Below are 22,824 nucleotides of genomic sequence, written 5' to 3'. Positions count from 1 at the left end.
ACCAACATGTTACTAAAGCAAAGTGATCAGGTACATCAGGATGCTATCCTCTTGCGTCAAGCAACAGGAAGATGGAATGTCCAGATTGCTTAGATGGTCCCTTGTCCTAGTCAGGGTAATGGCAGCGCTATAGTAGTTCGTCACAAAACTTTGGACCATATTCAGGTGAATTTGGCCATGAGAATTGATTTTACTTCCTTTTTGAATGAGACAATAGAGGGGTTAAGTCTGGTTTCGGATGGTAAAGCATTCCAAATTCTTGGTGCCATTCCTGAGAAGGTACGGTTATATGTTTTTTTCTTGTGTAATCGCTGTGGTTTTAGTAATAGGTTTTCCGCACTTCTGGAAGATCTGAGCCCACCAGAGATAATCAGCTTCTGTGTTAGATATCTGGGTGCTTTGTGGTGCATGGCTTTGTGCGTCATACACGCTATCTTCAAATGAATTCTGGCTTCCAGGGGAAGCCAATTCAGTGATTTGAGGTCCGGTGAGATGTGTACATTTCTTTTAGAACCGGTGATGAGTTTCGCTGCGGCATTGATTGAGGCTCTTAGTGGTGCCATGGTTGCTTTGGGTAGGCCGCAGAGAGAGACGCTTCCGTACTCCACTCTGGGGATAACTAGTGCTTGTACTGCTTGCTTGAAGTCCTTGCTTGGCAGGAAAGGTTTCAACTTCCTCAGTGTGTTGATCTGGTAGTTAGCTCCCTTTGTAGCATTGCTGATATGTTTTTGCATATTGAGGTTACTGTCAAGAGTTATTCCCAGTGATTTGGCTGAGTCAACGATGATTGGTTGAACGTTGAGTGCCGTAAGGTGTTTTATCCACTCTTTCATTACAGGGACTTGGGCGGGTGGAGTTATAAGCAGGAATTCGTTTTTTTTGGGCATTTAGTTTGAGATGGTTTTTTGCCAGCCATATCTGGGTATTCCCAAGCGTTGTGTTGAGCAGTTTGATGTCTTCTAAGGTGTTGATCTTGAGGTATAATTGAGTGTCATCAGCGTACATGTGGTAGTGCACGTTAGATGCTTGAAGAAGTTCGGTGAGGGGTTCCATGAACAGGTTAAACAAAGTCGGGGATAAAGAGGACCCTTGCGGTACTCCTAGTGTAACTGGGACCTGTTTTGACACGGTGTTGTTGGCCCTGAATTGTTGTGTTCGATTTTGGAGAAATGAGGTAAACCAGTTTAACACTGAACCTGATAAACCCATTCTATGCTTCAGAAGATCCAACAGGTTCTCTTGCTTGGCCGTATCAAAAGCTGAGGATAGGTCTAGCAGGATGAGTAGGCACGCTCCGTTTTAATCCAGGATTTGTAGCGCGTCATCAATTATATGTGTCATGGCTAATTCAGTACTGTAACCTGCTTGGAATCCTGATTGTTATTTATTAAGCACGTCAAAGTGGTCAATATGCCTTGTCAGTTGGAGGTGTACACATTTTTCCAAAAGTTTGGCCAGTGTAGGGATTTTGGAGATAAGGCGATAATTGTTTAGGTCCTTAGGGTCAGCCGTGGGTTTCGTTAGAATGGGTGAGACCTGCCCCACTTTGAGGGTGTCCGGGATGCAGCCTTGTTGCAGTGAACTTTTTATGATCTTAGTCCAGAGGGGCAGCAGTAGTGGTGTTAGGTTTTTAACGGCGTTAGCGGGTAGAGGATCGGCGAAGTGATTGGCAGGGTTCATGTCACCAAGTATTTTACCTATGGCTTCTTCGGAGTATGTCGAAAAGGATGACCAGTCGGCGTCGTTTTTAAGGTTAGGCTGTGATGGGAAATGGTACAGTGCAATTGGCATTTCTGGCGAGGACTTTGTGTGCGGTCCCGTGTGTAGGCTTAAATCATTGAGGAGGTCAGTCTTGATATTATCTGTCTTCAGAGTGAAGAAGGCAGAGAATTCTTCACAGTTGGGTTGCCGGCAATCTAAGTGTTGTGGACGTTGAGGTGTGTCCTTACATTGGGTTTTGATTAGTTCAAAGAGTTTTTTGGGACGATTTCTTGCCTGGTCTAGTTGGTGGCTGAAGAATTCTGATTTAGTGCGCTTGATCTTTCTGAAGTAAGCGTTTCTCTGTTGCCTTAGTGTATTTAGGTGAATGGCTGAAGGAGTTGACCTCCAGGTGCGTTCCGAAGCTCGGAGAGATTGTCTGTCATTGTTGAGCATGCCATTGTACCACGGCTTGGAGTCATTTATGGAGGCTCTCTTTAGTTGCAGGGCGGCTACCTCATTTATTATCCTGGTCATGGAATTAAGGTAGTGATTGGTAAGGTCATGGACTTCCGACAATCCCATGGAGGGCAGGAGTAGGTTGTAACTGGACGATGGAAAAGTGATAGGATTTATTTTTTTCATATCTCTTTTCCAGACTTTAGGTCTTGTGGATTGGACCAAGTTCAGTTTCAGTACTTCCTTGATAAAGAAGGTAATAATATGATGGTCTGACCAGTCACAAGGTTGGATCGAGTCTAGCTGAATGCAATCTCTTTTAGAGATTATTATATCTAGTATTGAACCTTTGTCGTGTGTGGGGCTGTTGCATATTTGGGTAAGGTCTAGGTCTTCTAGGAAATTTTTGAGGCTATTAACCACTACATCCTTGTGGTCATTCCAGTGGAGATTGAAGTCGCCTAGGAATATTTGTGTATTTTGGCGCCCGGTGTTTGTTGATACCATGTCCATTACGTGCTCGATGAAGGCCAGGTTGTCAATTGGAGGATGATATATCGTGTGTAAGGAGCAAAGTGGTTTGTCATTACTGGTGATGTTGAGGCATATGTATTCGCAGGAATGGAATACCGGTGCAATTGATCTGTTTACTGAGATACTACTCCTGTGTATACAAGCGATGCCTCCCCCTGTTTTATTAGTTCTATCCAATCTGATGATGTCATAGTTAGGAGGTACTAGTATGTCAATGATAGGTGAGGAGGATTCATTTAGCCAGGTTTCGGTAAGTAGTATCAAGTCCAGATCTTGTGAGAGAATGAGGTCGGCTATACCTGCTGCGTGTCTAGCGGCCGATCTGCAATTTAAGAGGATGCATTTGAGGCGGGGCGTAATTGGGGATGAAGTAGGTTCTTGAATGAGGGGACTCTTTTTAGGTTGTTGTCAATGACGCCTCTAATGTTATGTTTGATGGACCTGTGTGGGTTGTGGGGGATAGTTGGGATGGTCATAGACGAGGGCGTGATAGGGTTCGTGAGGGCAGGGGCATATGAGTGAAGTAGAGATAGTAGATCCAACTCTGAAAGCGAATTGGTGCTTCGGCATGGGCGGGTTGAATTATTAATGGAGGGAACTGATTTCCAGCTGGGTAAGAACGGAATAGAGGTGTTTGTTAGGTGCATCAAGGGCCCGCTAGCATTGGGCTGTCTTGTAGTTCTAGAGAACCGTGGTTGTTTCGAAATCAACTCATTAAATGCTTAGAGTTCTTCTTTGATTTGATGTAATGCGCTCATGATCTCATCGAGTCTGGGGTCTGGAGTGTTGAAGAGTAGTGTTGTAGGCTGTAATGTGGATGTGGCTGGGTGCGTTGAGGTTTGGTCGGGTTTGTGGTATAGTGCAGGTATGGGTGGGGTGGGAGGAGGTGTAGCGGGAGCGAATGGATAATGAGGGGATGTGGAAGGTTGAGCTGTTGATGTGGAAGGCTGGGATGAGGGTGTAGGAGGTGTACTTGGAGACAAAAGGAGCTCAGGTGGTAGTATATCCTCAGCGTGGAGATGGAGAGTATTATTATGTTCTGACAATTGAGCTGGGTGTGTTAGGCTGGACTGAGGGCTATCTGTGCAAGGAGTCTCAGTGGGTAACGGCGATGGAGTGGCTGGAGTGTTGGTTATGGGGGAGGATGTTGACAAGTGGGACAGCTATGCTCGAGCATAAGGGGGATCGGTTATCTGTTATTTGGGCGTGTGCTACCGCAGTAGTGCTGGGTTGGAATATTGCGTGAGGGTAAGGCGCTATGGTTGTTGCCTGAGAATCCAATGTGCCTACCGATCGGTGTAATAATGGAGCAAGGTTGGGGGGAGTGTTTGATAGGATGATGTGCTGCGTGTTGTAGTCCTGGTTTGTCTGGATGGAAGTAGCGTCTAAATCGGATGGAGGTAGTGGTGGGGCTGGTGATGTGGCATGGCTGTCAGCGGGGGGAGATGCTGGGGTGATTTGTGTGGTGATGGTGAGGATGGCCTGGGTGACAGTTTGGGATTTCGACACTTGATCTTTAATAATGGGGAAGATGCTATGCAGGAGGTTTAAATTACGGTCTGTGGATTGCATGAGGATGGTGCCGTTATTGTAAATGGTGATGGTTGCTGTCGCGTGAAAGAGCTGGGAGGGGGAGATGTAAATAACTAGGCCGTGTGCGGATTTCCTAGTGGAGGAGATCGTAAATAAGATAAGGAAGGCTTTCCTCCATTGCGCTCTTCGTTTTGTATGAAAAATGATATCAGTAGTAGTGTGCCCGTTGTACATTGAGAAGTAGGGATCAGTGATGGGTGTTTCAGGATGTAGTTTTATGAGATTGTGTTTACAGCGTTTGGCTGCTTTTTTTGATAAGTTGGGGGGTAAATGATGGTGCAAGTATGTGTGCCTGTGAGTTCCATGATATGGCACAGTTTATGCGATGATATGGGGCTCAAAAAGTGTATAGGGCTTGTGTTGGGTCCGTGTTGTGAGTTATGTCAGGATTGTGGAGGCAGGTGGCTGTGCGAGGGGGATGTAAACAGCTGTGGAGGTATGTAGATTTGGATCTATGTGAGGAGAGGGTGTTGATTCAAGAGCCCTAATGGAGTGCACCATTGGCGTTAACTGTGGGGAGAGATAGGGGGCCGGTTATGCAGAGTACAGAATATAATAAGCAAAGGTTTACCTGAAGAATCAGACCTGTAATGCGTAGGTAGGTCGGTCAATGATCAAAGGATATGTGTTATACCCTTGTATGGGAGTCATTCTAAGATGGCCGCCTATACTGACAAGGAGACTCCTTGCTAACTGTGTAGTCCTTTGTCTCTCTCAGTGGGCTGTGCATTAGCTTGTTTCCTTGTCCTTTCCTTATTGTAGTTGATAGTCCTCTTTCAGTTGTTATGCTTGAGCTGTTATTATTAGGACAGGAGCGACCAGTGTCCGTAGGTGGACCCCTCGCCCTTGTTGTTTCAGTGGACGGCCATTTTACGAGTATGTGGCCGAGGGGTATTGCCAGCTAGCTTAGAATACAGTTAAAAATAAAGATACTCGATAAGTGACAATACCGTGAAGGCATCCATGATGTCATCTCTGGAGTAGGTGTATATCACGCCTGATGGAACTGCAGGCTACTGCTGGGCCTGTCCTTGATGACCGTGGGGTTGTAATATGGCTGCTGTGGATTTATTGTATACCCCCAAACAAATCTAAATGCACAATCCAAAATCCGATTTATGTGCATTCAACGTCGTTATGTGCTGCGACTTGGGGGCGGGGAAACGTATCGACAGCTACCGTCGCATACCGCCGACCCAGCAGTGCGGGTAGAAATGCGCTTTTGCTGTGTCTTTGTTGAAGCGGTTGGAAACGTTCTGCCTCCTCCAGGTCAGCCTGCCGTCTAGCCTGGGCGCTCCCTGTTCCTTGGCCCGTGCGGACGTGGCGCGATTTGCAGGTTCGTGTACTGACACTCCTGCCTTCTCGTTCCGTGTGGGGGTCAGGGGCTTTGCTTCCGCGATGCTGTGTGCCGTAGGGGCCCTCCACCGCAGCCTCCTAGGTCGCCAGCAGTCTTTCCCGGTCAGAACGCCTCTAGGCTTGGTTAGTCAGAGTCAGTTACCACCAGTAACTATTTGGAAAAGGTGTTGGGCACAGGATGATTTTTCAACAAGGCCTCTTTCGGCTCCTCTGTTGGTTCTTTCTGCACATGTTTTGCTTCTTCCTGCACTTTTGTTCATCTTTGTGGACTTCTGTTGCCACTTTCTGCATTACTTTTGCTTCTTTCTGTACATTTTTTCTTCTTTCTACAGATGTCCAACCTCTGTAGGCATAGTTAGAAACTAGCATTTAAAAAACCTTAGAAATTCACTTAAAAAACCATAGGTTTCAGGCATGTGATAGTTAGAAATTAGCATTTAAAAAACCTTTGAAATTCACTGAAAAAACCAAAGGTTTCAGGTACGTTATAGTTAGAAATTAGCATTTAAGAAACCTTAGAAATTCACTGAAAAAACCATAGGTTTTAGAGAAAGTTATAGTTAGCAGGACATTTCACTCGTACAAAACCAGTAAAACTCCCCTGATTATAGTTAGTGCAGCTAACTATAACTCATGTCCCCGCAATGCACTGCTGATGATGTCACATATTACATCACTCATATGGAAGAATGAGTGGGTGTATAAGTGTGTGAATGGGTGATTTTCTAGGTGCGTAACTGACTCTATAAGTGAGCCATTAAATGTATCTTACTGCAGACTAGTGACTAAACTGTGTGAATGTCTGTATGTGTCTGTGTGTTGGTGTATAAGTGGCTGCATGGTTTTGTGAATAGCTATATGAGTGTCTATATGGGTTATTGATTGGTTGTCTGAGTATCTGTATGGGTGCCTGAGTGTTTGTGTGGGTAGGGTGTGTGTGACTCTGTGCATAGATGTGTGAGTGGGTGATTCAGTGGGTGCATGGTTTTAAGAGTGCATCTGTGATGGACTGTATGGTTGGGTGACTGTATATAACGGTGTGTTAGTGATTGAATGTATATCTCAGTTGTACATGTGTCAGTAACTACATATGAGAAACACAGTGTATATGTGTGTAAGACTATATAACTATTTATATGTGAGAGTGTGTTTTTGGGAGTGGCTGTATGGATGAGTGTGTGCTTGTATCAGTAATTGTATAAGAGCGTCAGAATTTTTAGTATTTTTATGAGTAAGTGAACTTGTGTGTGTATAACTGTATAGGTGAGTAAATTGGACTGTAAATAATTATTTGCATGACTGACTAGGTGTGTCAGTACCTCAATGGATGATTGGCGGAGTGCAAGTGTCTATATAGGTGTATAAATGCATATGATTGTCCTGTACTGAGTGACTGTAAGTATGAGTGACTGTACAGGTGAGTGAGTGGAGGTGTATGTAGACCTAAGAGTCAATGAGTGGGTATGTAGTTATTGGTATTGGAGTATCTATGGTTTTCAAAATAGCCGTCTGAAATTTTGAGTCGGTGTATCAAAGGTTATATTAGGGTGTGAGAAAATGCACTAATTTATCACATGGATGATGTCATCGGTGATGTGATCAGTGATGTCATTTGAGATGTCATCAGTGATGTCATCAGTGATGTCACTGACCATGTCATGAGTGATGTAATATGTGACGTCATCAGCAGTGCATTGCAGGGGCGCGAGTTATAGTTAGCTGAACTAACTATAACAGGAGAATTTCTAGGGTTTTGTACGAGGGAAATGTCCAGCTAACTATAACACCCCTGAAACCTATTTTTTTTTGTGAATTTCTAAGGTTTTTAAAATGTCAATTCCTAACTAAAACGCCCCTGAAACCTATGGTTTTTTCAGTGAATTTCAAAGGTTTTTTAAATGCCAATTCCTAACTATAACGTGCATGAAACCTATGGTTTTTTCAGTGAATTTCAAAAGTTTTTTAAATGCGAATTCCTATATATTACTTATCTCTAAAGATATCATGTTTAATGATTTTTCAAATTCAGTGTGTCAATTTCATTAATTATGGGTTTTTTAAATTCTTTTTTATCACCATTTTTTAAATTTATTTTTTTAATTAATTCTTTTAAAAATTAAAAAATATTATTTGTTTTTATTGGGTTTTTCAAACATTTTTTTTATATTTTTAATTTTTTTTTAACTATATGTTCAAAACTTTATTTTATATATATATTTTGGAATGTTTTTGGATCCGCGCACCCTATGCGCACCGTTCTCAATCCCTACGCGTTAGCATCTGTGCATGGTATGCGTTGGGGACGTGTTTAGAGCGCGATCGCAATGCAACCGGTATGCGATTCCCAGTCTATACGCGACACGTTCAATGTACGTAACGCAACGTTTACGCGCTTCCGTGATGCGTCATCTGTGTCTATGATGCGGTAGGTGCGCGTATCCCGCGAAATATTTAACATTTAAAAAAACATATATATGTATTTCATGTGAATATTAATTGAAGACAAACTCTAAACTAGTCTTAAAACTAATATATTTTTACATCTAATCCTATAATTTTTTTTAATTCAATTTCGCGGATGCGCGCTGGGTGCGTGTTCCCTATGCGCAGGATGTGCGGATCCCATGTGACCTGCAAAAAAAGGGATTTGATTGGTTCATTACACTTCCTCTTCTAACTATTGAAAGACCCCACCCAATTCAATCATTCTTCTTTGACCTTCTTTGGAGGAGCATCTCTTTGCAGAGAAGAAGATTTTTTTAGACTAAGTTTACACTTAGCTCTAACTTTTTTCAACTAAAAATGGCTTCAGGGCAGCAGGCATCACCTGCATTTCCTCATACATCTGAGGATGAATTTTTGGAGGAGACACCACGCAAAGAATGTTTTTCTTCAGTGGTGTGGACATGTTTTACTTTTCCCGAGGGGCAGAATAAGACCAATGCCACCTTGGTCACATGCAAGATTTTCAAAAGAGTGCTGTCGCGAGGGGATCCTAACAAGAAATACTCGTGCGGCACGGCTAGTATGATGAAGCACCTAAGGACCCTTCATCCAAACAATCTTGCACAAGAAGAGTGCAAACGGATGAGAAACACTCCTGCTCCTGCGCCTTCCACCACATCGCAGTCAAGCACTTCAAGAGTGCATCCATCAGCCCAAAATTTGGACATCCGTCCTCAATTTCAATATTTAAAAGTGCTCTGCACTAAGTTCAATGCGTCTTTGTGCTACTGTGAGCAGTCGATCGATCTGATCTGCCGCCGGCAAGAAAGTCACATTTGCTAGTTTTTTTTTTTTGTGATTGATCCCTGAAGTTCTTTGTTTGGTTCCTCCTGTCTTTTTTGGGTTTTTATTTTCAGAAAAACAAACAAAAAAAAATTGTTCAGAAACCCCCCCAAAAAATATAAAAGAAGAAAAAAATAAGTTCTTGTAAGAACTAAGGGGCATATCAACAAGGGCTTTATCTCTGCTTTTTTGGCTTTAAAAGCCAAAAAAGCAGAGATAAAAGTAGCGCCCTATCAACAACAGGGTGCTAACATGAAAATTCGCATGTTAGCACCCTTTTACTCTACGCTTCCCCTTGCATCTCTAATGAGATGCAAAGGGGGCGTTCCAGACTAAAATAATAGGAGGAATGTCGCTAAGCGACATTTCTCCTATTATCAAGAATATCGCTAACCCTGTTAGAGACAAAAAAAGCAGCGCTAACCGCGGTTAACGCTGCTTTTTTACGTCTGGTATTTTTCTCACCTAGCCATGATATCCTATGGAAGGAGGATATCATGGCTAAGTTTGTCTGTCCCTATCAACAAGCTAACGTGAGATTATCGCTGGGTTTCCAGCGATAATCTCACGTTAACCACTTAGCGTGAGGATTTTTATCACTATTGAGATAAGCGTTGCTAATAGCACGCTATCTCAGCGATAAAAATCAACGCTAGCCGGCGATAATTATCCTAGCGCTAAGTGCGCTTAGCGATAATTATCGCCGGTTGTTGTTGATATGCCCCTAACTTTCCTGGTTTAAAAAAAGAGCTAAATTTCTTTGTTAGTGTGTGAAAGTTTACATGAATGTATGTGTAGTACGTAATTGACTGAATGAATGCATTAGTAGCGTATGGTGAATGTATAAGTGCAGAACTATGAGGAAGTGTTGCAGCATCACACAGTAACCTCTTTAACTGCAGTGCGCTGTAGTACTTCCAAAGCACAGGGATGCAACATATGTACATAAATATGTTGCAAATCTATGCTTCTCTCTGCACGGCTACTTAAACTGCAGCCATGTGGTGACACAGGCACCCTTGCACCATAGTGCAAGAATATCTGTGTCATGTGCTGTTTGTTTTTGTGCAGGAAGACACACCTTCCTGCACAAAAACGATCAGTAAAGGCATTTTTCTCCTTCAATGTATGCTGAGCATTGTAGCATGCATTGAAGATATAAAAATGAGAAGAAATGAAAACAATTCTCCGTGTTGTGCTTTCGTACACCAATTTTAGAATGGTGCAGCATTCACACACATATCGAGATTTATGATTTCTGACAAATCTAGACATGTGTCTTGTTCTAAGAGTATTCAGTGCAATCATGCACAACAACACTTATAGAACACCCTTTCAACGCAAACTGGTGTGCATAATGAGGTTGTATTTACATGGAGTATAAAAAGTGCACAGAGTGCCTTTTCCTCTCTTTGTAAATATGAAAGAGTGTCTTGCACAATAACTATGTTACAAAAAGTGACATATTTCCAGTTTTAAAATTCCTTGCGAATGATAGAAGGTAAGCACAGAGTTTTGTCTGCAAAGATGTTCAAAGAAGAATGATTGAAATGATTGCGGTCCTTCAATAGCTACAATGGGAAATATTATGAACCCCTCAAATCTCTTTTTTTGCAGGTCACATGATATCTGATTATGGTCAGATTTCAAAGCTACGTAGGTATAAACAGAGTGTTTTTAGAAACGTGTTTCAACTTTGTAGCTTCTTGCAGACCTCCTCATTCTGCATATTGAGACTTAGTTAAACTTACCTTCACAGTAATAGCAATAAAAAATGGTATACATTTTTTTCAGATTTTCATTGCAAACTAGATTCATATAAATTGCTTATTTTTAAATTTGGATCTGTGAAAGAAAAGGAAAAAAAAATTATAACATGTAATAATACATTTTTTACAACACAACATAATTTCCACAAAGTAATTTGTTTGCCTTTTTTTGCTGTTCTCAGAATATATTGAATTTCACTAAAAATAGTGATTTCAATCATACTCATCACTTAACAGCGGGCAAAAAAAAACAATCAGAAAGATTGTTAAAAAAAACCCAACATGCTATTCTCAGCAAAATACCACAAGATACAAATCACAGATATATAAAATGCTTACAGCTAACAACATTTTATAAGTTTAACTTACAAAAACTGTAAATGTTGGCGCTTTAAAATATTCACCGAATCTAAGGATGAATTTTTGGAGGAGGCACCACGCCCACAACGTTTTTCTTCAGTGCTGTGGAAATTTTTTACTTTTCCCGAGGAGCAAAGATCATTGCCACCTTGGTCACGTGCAAGATTTGCAAAAGAGTTCTGTTGCGAGGGGATCCTAACAAGAAATACTCGTACGGCACGGCAAGTATGATGAAACACCTAAGGACCCTTCAGCCAAACAATCTTGCACGAGAAGAGTGCAAACGGATGAGAAACACTCCTGTTCTGTATCTGTAAAAAAGAATTACAAATAAATGTATATTAATAACTTTAAAATGTATACTATTCCATTACTGTACAAACACATTTTATATAAAAACTGACTAAGAAACTATAGCCCTGAACCACAAGTGTGACGTTGGTTAAAACACTACATGCATAGTGCATACTACTTTGAAGCAGTTCATGCCCTAAAGCCTACCTCACTTAGGGCCTTATGTAGGTAAATTACATTTACTGATTCTTAAATACCGAATTTTACCGATTCGGTATTTATGAATCGGTAAATGTAATGTAGGTGAAAAAATACCGATTCGGTAAGTGTCGGTATTTTAGAATCGGTATTTACCGATTCGGTAATGGTAACCTGTATCTCATTGATTCCTATGGGCCAGGAGGCCCATAGGAATCAATGGGAAGCCAGTTACCATTACCGAATCGGTAAATACCGAATCGGTAATGGGGGGAGCTCAATCAAGGGTGGCAGGGTGTCACATTGACACCCTGTTGCACCCCTGATTCCTGCATGTGTGCACATGTGGCACACATACATGCCCTGAGGGCATGTGTGTCTGCCACATTGCACACATCTAAGGGCCAAATAATGCATTAACAGAGACATTCGTCATTTACCACCAACTTTCAGTTGGTGGTAAATAACGAATCCCCGCACCCACCACACACTCCCCCTACATCTCATTTCTGTATTCGGTATTTACCGAATCGGTAAAATTACCGATTCGGTAATTTTACCGATTCGGTAAAATACCGAATACAGAAATGATCCACCTACATCTCAAAAGCCTAAATACCGGTCGGTAACGGTATATTTACCGAAAATCGGCCGTTACCGACCGGTATTGGGCTACCTACATATGGCCCTAAAAGACTACATGCTAACTGACTGAATGATTACAGTACTATAAGGAGACACACTGGGTGAGTAACAGGGTGTTTGCTAGAAGTATATGAATACTGACTGGGGAATTGAAGGCGTGAAAGAAACTGTGTAGGTGGTTAGAGGCCTGCATGCATAGTGAATAGGCATTTGAAGCAGTCTATGTCTGGCTCACTGCATGAGTACTTGGGAACTGACGGAATGATTAGAGTACAGCAAAGAGAGTGCCTGGGTGAATTTATAAGTGGTTGGCTTTTGACACAGTGAATGGATTAGTACTTGGTATTGAATGGGTCACTAGAGGAGTGCAAAGGGAGTGACAGGATGTTTTCTGGACTGTATGGATACTGACTAGGGAATTGAAGATGTGAAAGACAAGTGTATAGTATGTTAGAAGACTGCATGCATACTGCATAGACATTTGAAGCAGTCTATGTGGTAATGGATGGTTCACAACATGAGTACTTGGAAACTGACTAAATCATCAGACTACTGCTAGGACAGTGCCTGGGTAAAACTTTTCAATTTTCAGTTCTGGCACAGTGAAGAGAATAGTATATGGTACTGCACTTTATTGTCAAACCCTGACTCATTTTATCAATGCATAAGCAAAGAATAGCTTCTAAAGCTACTAAAACTTGACAACATGACCGGTTTTAAAACAGTTATCTGTCAGCAAATACACGATGTTACCAAATGCTTTTATCACAATCCTTACCCAAATGTACACAGACTCACAGTGTGATTTTAGAGAAGCAACACTATCCTAGGAGTTTACCAAAACTCATTTACTAGTCTAGAAGAGATAAGGGTACTGCACACAATCTACATATTTAAGTATAGCACATTAGTGTCAAAGCATGACTCATTTTATGAATGCATAAGCAAAGACTAGCTTCTAAAGCTACTAAAACTTGACAACATGACCGGTTTTAAAACAGTTATCTGTCAGCAAATACACGATGTTACCAAATGCTTCTATCACAATCCTTACCCAAATGCACACAGACTCACAGTGTGATTTTAGACAAGCAACACTATCCTAGGAGTTTACCAAAACTCATTCCTTAGTCTAGAAGAGGTAAGGGTACTGCACACAATCTACATAATTAAGAACAGCACATTAGTGTCAAAGCATGACTCATTTAATCAACGCATAAGCAAAGACTGGCTTCTAATGCTACTAAAACTTGACAACATGACAGGTTTTAAAAGCGTTATCTGCCAGAAAATACACAATGTTACCAAATGCTTCTCTCACAGTGGTTCCCAAATGCACACAGACTCACAGTGTGATTCTAGACAACAACCACTATACCTAGGAGTTTACCAAAAATCATTCACTACTGTGGAAGTGATAAGGGAACTGCACACAATCTACATATTTCAGGACAGCACTTTTATGTCAAAGCCTGACTCAGGTAATCAACGCATAAGCAAAAACTGGCTTCTAATGCTACTAAAACTTGACAACAAGACAGGTTTTAAAACAATTATCTGTCAGCAAATACATGATGTTACCAAATGCTTCTCTCACAGTGGTTCCCAAATGCACACAGACTCAGTGTGATTCTAGACAAGCAACGCCATCCCTAGCAGCTTACCAAAACTCATTCACTACTGTGCTAGGGGTAAGGAGACTACAAACAATCTACATATTTATTAAAGTACAGCACATTAGTGTCAAAGCATGAATCATTTTATCAATGCATAAGCAAAGACTGGCTTCTAATGCTACTAAAACTAACATGACAGGTTTTAAAACAGTTATCTGTCACCAAATACACAATGTTACCAAATGCTTCTCTCACAGTGGTTCCTAAATGCACACAGACTCACAGTGTGATTCTAGACAACAACCACTATACCTAGGAGTTTACCAAAAATCATTCACTCCTGTGGAAGTGGTAAGGGAACTGCACACAATCTACATATTTCAGGACTGCACTTTTGTGTCACAGCCTAACTCATTTAATCAACGCATAAGCAAAGACTGGCTTCTAATGCTACTAAAACTTGACAACATGACAGGTTTTAAAAAAGTTATCTGTCAGAAAATACACGATGTTACCAAATGCTTCTCTCACAGTGGTTCCCAAATGCACACAGACTCACAGTGTGATTCTAAACAAGCACCACTATCCCTAGGAGTTTACCAAAACTAATTCACTACAGTAGAAGTGGTAAGGGAACTGCACACAATCTACATATTTCAGGATTGCACTTTTGTGTCAAAGCCTGACTCATTTAATCAAAGCATAAGCAAAAACTGCCTTCCAATGCTACTAAAACTTGACAACAAGACAGGGTTTAAAACAGTTATCTGTCAGCAAATACACGATGTTACCAAATACTTCTCTCACAGTGGTTCCCAAATGCACACAGAATCACAGTGTGATTCTAGACAAGCAACGCTATCCCTAGCAGCTTACCAAAACTCATTCACTACTGTGCAAGGGGTAAGAAGACTACACACAATCTACATATTAAAGTACAGCACATTAGTGTCAAAGCATGACTCATTTTATCAATGCATAAGCAAAGACTGGCTTCTAATGCTACTAAAACTTGACAACATAACAGGTTTTAAAACAGTTATCTGTCAGAAAATACACGATGTTACCAAATGCTTCTCTCACAGTGGTTCCCAAATGCACACATACTCACTGTGTGATTCTAGACAAACAACACTATGCCTTGCACTATACCAAAACACATTTCATCATCTAGAAGGAGTACAACGTTTTAGTATAGAAACATAACTCATTTCACAAATTCATAAACAATGACTGGTTTCTAATTCTACCAAAATATAAAAACAGCACAGTTATCTGTCTGCAAACACATGAAAAACACAAATGCTTATCACAGAATGGTTTCTACATGCACACACACTGTCAATAAGATTGTAGAGAAAAAAAGTACTTCCTACACTTTAGCAGGAGAAATACATTAGTCTGATTAAAATCAAAATAGTCTACATAGATCCCCTCACAATTAAATAACTCACCTTTCAAGTTGTTTTGTATATTAAGAAGTATATCAGTCACACACCAGATTTTCTTTTACAGAATACCTGCACTGTGCACCTCTCAGCAAAAACAAAGAATGGAAAAGGTTCCCTTTCATTTTCCACATATACATGTAAACATCAAATCACACTCCTTCACACATAAATTCAAAAGCAAACACACATTTCTATTTGTTAAACAGTTCGACCCTTTCCATATGAAATACATTTCAACCCTTTCCCCAATCTGCCTTCTGCCTGTTACCATAGAAACAAGTCATGGAACACTCCACTGAGCACACAGGTCACAAGTTCAGCACACAATGTTGCTAAACAAGACAGCAAGTGTGCTTGACTTTTCAACATATCAGCTTATCATATATAATGCTCCTTACAATCAGTTTTTGTTAACCAATAAGAATCATGCCTTTAAAAAACAGAAATATACACCCTACCTTTCAGTGTAGAAAGTTGTCATACAACCAATGATTTCTTGTCTTTTTTCAATTTTTTTTTCCTTGGATCCGCGCACCCAACGCGAGAGAATCCGTGCACCCAACGCGATAGGATGCGCGCACCATGCGCGCATTTCGCTGTTTTTCTTTTTTAAAAAAGGGGGCCCCAGGGGGTCCTTCTGAGACCCCCTAAGCACCTCCAGAGGGTCAGAGTATTTCCACTCTGCCCCCTTTTACATGCTTATTCCCCTTGCTTCTTCAGCCTTGTTTCTACCGAGGTAGAAAATGGCCGCCAACAGTACCTGGTTTCGAATGTAGACAGACACTCGATAGCCAATTAGCATTCAGCGCGCGATCGGGAGGGTGCGCTCTTGGTTCGGGGAGGGTGCGCTTACGGTGCGGGTAGGGTGCGCGGATCCTCCCCGGCTATAGATATATATGTACTTTTAACTCTAATTTCTCACGAACTACTGAACGGATTCACACCATTTATGCAAAAGGCATGAGTCTGAACTGAGGACTACCTCTTTGCCAAATTTGGTGTCATTCCGTTCAGCAGTTCGGGCTGTAGCTGCGACAACAGATCCTACGGGAAATTGCATGGGGAAAACACGTTTAGGGACCCCCCTTTTTTCTCGGCCCCCGCTTGACGGATCACCGCAAAACTTTCAGGGTAGGAGCGGAGCGGAGCTAGCCAAAAGTTTGGAAAATTTCACGAGGATTCATCAACCAGCGCCAGACTTATTGGGAAAAGAATGTTGCGGATTTCCTATGGAAAATAGGTCCTAAGTATAACTATCTGCTGGCGACCGCCAGTAGATTAAAAAAAAAAAAAAATATATATATATATATATATATTCACTGAAAAAACCATAGGTTTCACACACGTTATAGTTAGGAATTAGCATTTAAAAAACCTTGCAAATTCACTGAAAAAACCATAGGTTTCACACATGTTATAGTTAGCGGAAATTTTACTGATAAAAAACCAGTGAAATTGCCCCGTTATAGTTAGTGCTGGCAACTATAACTCACGCGACCGCAATCCTCTGCTGATGCTAATACTGTATTTAGACACTTATTTGCCCATGTCTTCTTCCATACATTTTTAGCTATACATATATATATTTTCAGTGAATTTGCAAGGTTTTTTAAATGCTAATTCCTAACTATAACGTGTGTGAAACCTATGGTTTTTTCAGTGAATTTGTACGGTTTTTTAAATGCTAAGTTACTTTACGCCATTCGAGGCGTGCGCGCCCACTTAACGCAGTTCGTTCCGTGCACGGTTTTTATCAACTTTAATAAGCCCTGTACATTTGGTGGCCTTCGGCCACCAAAAGCACAGGGGGTGGGGTCAATGTGGATAGTGTTTTTTTTATTTCGATTTTATAATTTCATGTTGCCAAAATTTAGTTTTTTTTACCTATTAATAAGCCCTGTACATTTGGTGGCCTACGGCCACCAAAAGCACAGGGGGTGGGGTAAGTGTGGATAGTGTTTTTTTTTTTTTTACCGTACGCTTACGGTAAGCGTACGGAAAGCGTACTTGGCGAAATTGCCGAAAAAAAAATAAAACTGTTTTTGCTCTTGGGGGATGTTTGGGGACTCCCTCAACATGACTATGTGGGAGGGAGTTGTCAAAACAGCCCCGTAACATGTTTTTGGCCATCTTGTTTGATAAACAACACTCAGTGCGAGAGACAAAATGGCGGCCGCCGCTTCCTGGTTTCGGCCGATTCGAATGTTTACTAAGATCTAAGAGCCAATCAGAATCGCGCTCGCGCACGCCACCGTACGCTTACGGTAAGCGTACGGTAAGCGTACCGTAAGCGGGCTCAGATATATATATTGATTTAAAGGCTATTTTCTCAGAATCTACTGAACAGATTTACACCAAACCTACAAAAGGCACTTCCTTGACCTAGGGACTACCTCTCTGCCAAATTTCTAGTAATTCTGTTCAGCCGTTCGGGCTGTAGCTCGTTCTAAAGGTCCTATGGAAAAATGCATGGGAAAAACGTGTTTTGGGACCCCCCTTTTATCTCAGCCCCCGCTTGACAAATCCCCCCGAGACTTTCAGGGTAGGAGCGGAGCGTAGCGCCCCACCTATTTTGAGAAATTCGCGAGGATTCATCGACCGGCGCCAAAGTTATTCAAAATAGAATGTTGAGGTTTTCCTATGGAAAAGGGGTCCTAACTATAACTACCTACTGGCGACCGCCAGTAGGTAATATATATATATATATATATATATATATATATATATATATATATATATATATATATATATATATATGTTTATAGCCAAGAATCCCTTAGGGAAGAACCAACCCCCTTACCTGATGATTGAGAATGAAGGACCCCGTCTCTGCTCCATGGATGACACCCCGTAAGGTATGTCAGACCGCTGCGTGTCGAAGATTCGGCATGCAGGACCCCGTGTCAGCATGGAAGGAATTCTCCTCTAATTTTCAGGAGGAGTAAGTGTCTTATATACTAGAGTGGTCACTCCAGGGTTTCCTCTAGAAACAATATGTTTTGAAAACAATGATAAATGTTTTGGAAACAATCATAAATGTTTTCCATAACAATGCGAGCATGCACAGCGGGTGGTTGACCAAGGATCAAAAAAAGTGATGACCTTTATACAGAATAATTATGAATTGCCAGAGGGCATGTTTATGTACATCAGGTACAGGGGTTCTAACAGAATACTAAGAGCCAAGCTACTATGTAAAAGGTCACCTGTTTAGAACCATTATTGTCATGCGGATGGGACAATGTATGTAAAAAGGGGGCATACATGACAGGACTAGCCTAAAATACATAACACCACTATGTATAAATAAGATAGATTATCACTTTTATATTGCCCATACCACCAAATTCGAGTCTGCAGTGATTTGTACTCTATAAAAACAGTGCTGCAACACAGGGCTGCTTTTAAAATGACGTTTAAGCCCTCAGCAGTGCACACATGCAAGTGCAATAAAGGCTGCTGGCTTTTAAACTGCCATGCCATGCCCTATTATGTAATAGGGACATATAGGGCATTTTCACCCCCTGGCCCTATTATCTAGTAGGGACTTATAGGGTAGATCATGCCAATTATAAGTGTACCTCAATGTATGTGTTTGTATTTAACATAGCACTAGCCCTGAACCTGACTAGCAGAGCCCAGGACACAGTCAGAGTCAGCTACCACTAATTCCATTCAACTTCAATAAATAGGGGTGAACAGGCCAAAAAGGGGCACTTTCTAACAAAGAGAAACAGATATAGATAAATGTAATTACAGAAAGAAGTCTCAACAACAATTTGTATATTTACATTCAAATTATTCCCCCAAAAAGCTAATGCTATTGATATCATAGCCCAGTTGCTAACCATAAATATAACTGTGGACTGTACCCTATGCTTATCCTAACTAACCCACTGAACTAAACACTTATGCCCTCATTATGGGTGGCCCGAAATTTCAGATGCACCTGGTAACAGAAACATAGAAACCGGGGTTATTGAAATGATACGGTCTGTGTCTTCCACAAGGAGATTTCAGCTCCTGAACACTGATTCCCACATGTTATTTCCCAAAATCCAACAATCTTCTTTATTTCTCCACCACCAGAATTACCGGGCCACTGGTAGCTGTAATTTCAGGGCAAGGAAATAATGGGGATTTTAACTAATAGTAAGGGTATTATTCCAACCATGAGCCTTATCCTAAACTGTAGTCCTACCCTTATCCCTGGAACAGCACTTATTCGACACTTTGAGGCATCTTTAACTCCTGAGATTTCCATGTAATGACTTTATAACACATTTACTTGGCAGTATTTTCTGTTTAATTCGTATATAATCACTCAAATGTATTATTCTGTTTGTCCTTATAGTTAAGTCGCAAATGGATACCAGCGCCTCAACAAAGAATTACATATTTCCCAGAATGAAATGTTTTCACTATCTATTTCTCTCATAAAGTTTGTTTTGAAAAATCAGAAGGATTATTGACAGACAGATACTTAAAGCAAATGGTTTGTTCTGTATAAATCGAAAACTAGCGTGCCACATTACAAAAGAAGCTTAAAGTACAAACTGATGAAACACAATACATTTGAGCAAATTTAAAGAGGTGTCATGTCAGTTTTGTTATGCTCACAACCCTGCCTCCAGCAGTGGATAGGGGATCAAATCACAAAGGTATTTTCAGCTTTACCTGCCAAGATTCATAAAGGGATTCCTGACAGGGATATATAGAAATACTACTAGGAAGAAGGCTAAATTCCGTGCAAGGGGTGAGAGATGGAATACCCAGAAACATGTACAGTTGTGGGCATTCACATACTCCAATCTGACACCTTTCAACAATGAAAATAGTCAGAAGGTTACTCCATCGAAAGGACTGGAGTAAATCTGTTTCCAGGATTGGGATGGGAACTGATCTTCCAAAATATATAGGGGATGCAGGAAGAAGGCTTCCCTCAAGGAAAAATCAGGAAATATGTTTTTCCTAAGAAGATAAAAGAAATGGAAAAATGTTTGCTGCATGTGTGGCTCAAATCCCCTTCTACCTAAATTATGGTGCCCTATTCACTAATAGCATTTTTTAGTATGTGCAGCAGTACTGTAATAGTACTGTTCAGGTACTACAAAATGCTATTGACTAACATACTTGCAGAGGTATACGCTTCCGCCTCTCCTATCTTTTCTCTGCAGAGATGTCCACCCTGACTGCAGAGATTTCCACACACGGATGCCTACTTTTTATTACTAAATGTGGGATGGATGGGATGAATGGCTGGAAAAGGAGGGAATATGTACTACACAATAGGAGGGGTTTAGAGAGGAGTTAGGAGGGCTTCAGGGACGGCAGACCCCCACAAAAGAATAATCTAATGCTTTTCACAAGCTGCACTTCTAAAATGACTACAGCCAAAAAAGACCCCAAACAGTCATAAATGTGGTCAAGCTCAGACCTGGAGTAAGTACAGCGCCATACATGGCCAACTACTGGTATTGCAACACCCTACCATAGAAAATAATGGAGTCCGGGACCTAAAAAAGAGGTCCTCCAACCACATGTGAAAAGCTACAAATAGTAAATTTATACTCATAAAGTAGGCTTAATCCCCTGAATCCAGGGCTCAAGGACGTCTTTATTTGGTATCAACTTTACACTCAGAAATGGTGACTAGCCAAAGTAGTAAAGTTACTACAAAGTGCAAGAGTACATTTACACATGTAGAGTTATTCACTTTTACATAGGCCCCATGGTTTGTAGATTTCCACCCAGGAGAAATATGAGCTTCTGGGAGATGTCACATGATATTCCCAGTAGTATTCGTGGAAACCTGCTCCTCTGTCAACATTCCAGGTGTGCTCCCAGGCATGTTTTTGAATTCCAAAGAGTGTTACATTTGCAACTGAATGTAGGTACACTTCTACATGTGCAGATGAACCACTTATTTCCCTAATAGGGCCCTGTGAGTTAAGATCGTCAAGAGTTCAAATGAGAAAATGAAATTGTTTTATACTGGAGACATTGTGGCCCATTTTATTAACAAACATGAAAAGTTGCCAAGGGTCTGGAGCAATCAAGCAATTGTATGTATAGAAATGAATTTCTCTCAGCTTCCTAGAGAGTGCCTGCATGCCCATAAATCAGAATTTGTAACCCCCACATATCAAACTGAAGGGTGTTCTAACAGAACATATCCAATGTCCACAAATACCGAAAGGATCATGAATGCCCTTGCTTCTATGTGGAACAGGCCTCTCTCTGGTAGGTATAGTAGTGTCTTTGTAAGGAGTGCTATACGTTTGGATCATTGCATAGCTGAAATATAAAATCTATGGCCATAAACATCTTCTTGTGATCCTTTACAAATGTGTTAGGCTGAACACATGAATTGAAAGGATACTTATCAGACTTCCTAAAACCACAGCAAGTGTTCAGACATCTCATTACTAGCTCCCTTCCTATTTGCAGTGCTCTGCTCCACACCTAGCAGCAGAAACAGATATAACAAATACCCAATAAAATATTATGTACTATAGAAAAAGAGCATGTGAGATACAGCTGCAATAGGAAAAAGGACCAATGCACTAGGAAATAAATGTAATGTCCCATCATTTCTTTGCTTCTTTGCCCATTTTTGAAATAGGCCAGCCCAGATGAGCAGAGAAGTTCAGCCTCTGTAAAACAGTAATTAATACATTCTACTTGAGCACATGTCAAGATATGACAAGAATCAGAAAAAGCATTCTAGAAATCAAGCAGGCAATCTCTACATACATGATTATGAAACTGTACTGATATAAAAAGCTGTGCAAATTATCAATGAAAGAAATGTCTAGGAAACTGAACACTCTACATAAAGGTGCACATTTATATCATATTTTCATCTTTTGTGCTCATCTTTTGGTGATTCTGTCACATTAACAAAATCCAGGTGTAACAAGTACATTTATTGTATATTAGACACAACAGATGTCTCCTTGCCAATACACTCCTTAGCGAACTGACTTAACACTGATATTCAAAGTCATACAGCCTGTGAACATCCTAAAACACATTCTATTGGGCAATACTAAGACCAATGGAGGATAGATACCACCCACCTGCCTCCTAACTACAACAAATAAATAGACTTTGTTGCTATACCTAAACAAAAACATTCTAGTAGTATTCAATATTATCTATATACAACATGAATAGCATCCACCAAAGGAGAGCAGACACCCCAGATCTTTTCACATAACGCCCAAACCTGGTTGAACGTTTAAATTTCCTTCCTGATTGCCTGTCTCTGCTTATTTTCCTGCATCTGCATTCATTTCCTTTTTACCTGGTCTGACTCCTGCACTGAGGAACTTATCCAATTTGACTACCTTCACATTTTGGATAGTCACATTTTGCCGTCTATTCTTATACCTTTGTACAACACCTTTAAAACACAAATATGTGTAGAATACCCATACTGTTTCTAAATGCCTCTTCCGGGCAATTTTAATCATGTGATATAAACTTTTTTCACATTGATGTTTTTAGTTGCTCTTCTAAACTTCATCCTTTTTCCCATTTTTGTTGTGCCTTTCCTCT

The sequence above is a fragment of the Triturus cristatus genome, chromosome 2_1 (assembly GCF_964204655.1).
Source record: "Triturus cristatus chromosome 2_1, aTriCri1.1, whole genome shotgun sequence".
Taxonomy (NCBI): Eukaryota; Metazoa; Chordata; class Amphibia; order Caudata; family Salamandridae; genus Triturus; species Triturus cristatus.
Note: the sequence above shows the minus strand (reverse complement) of the source record.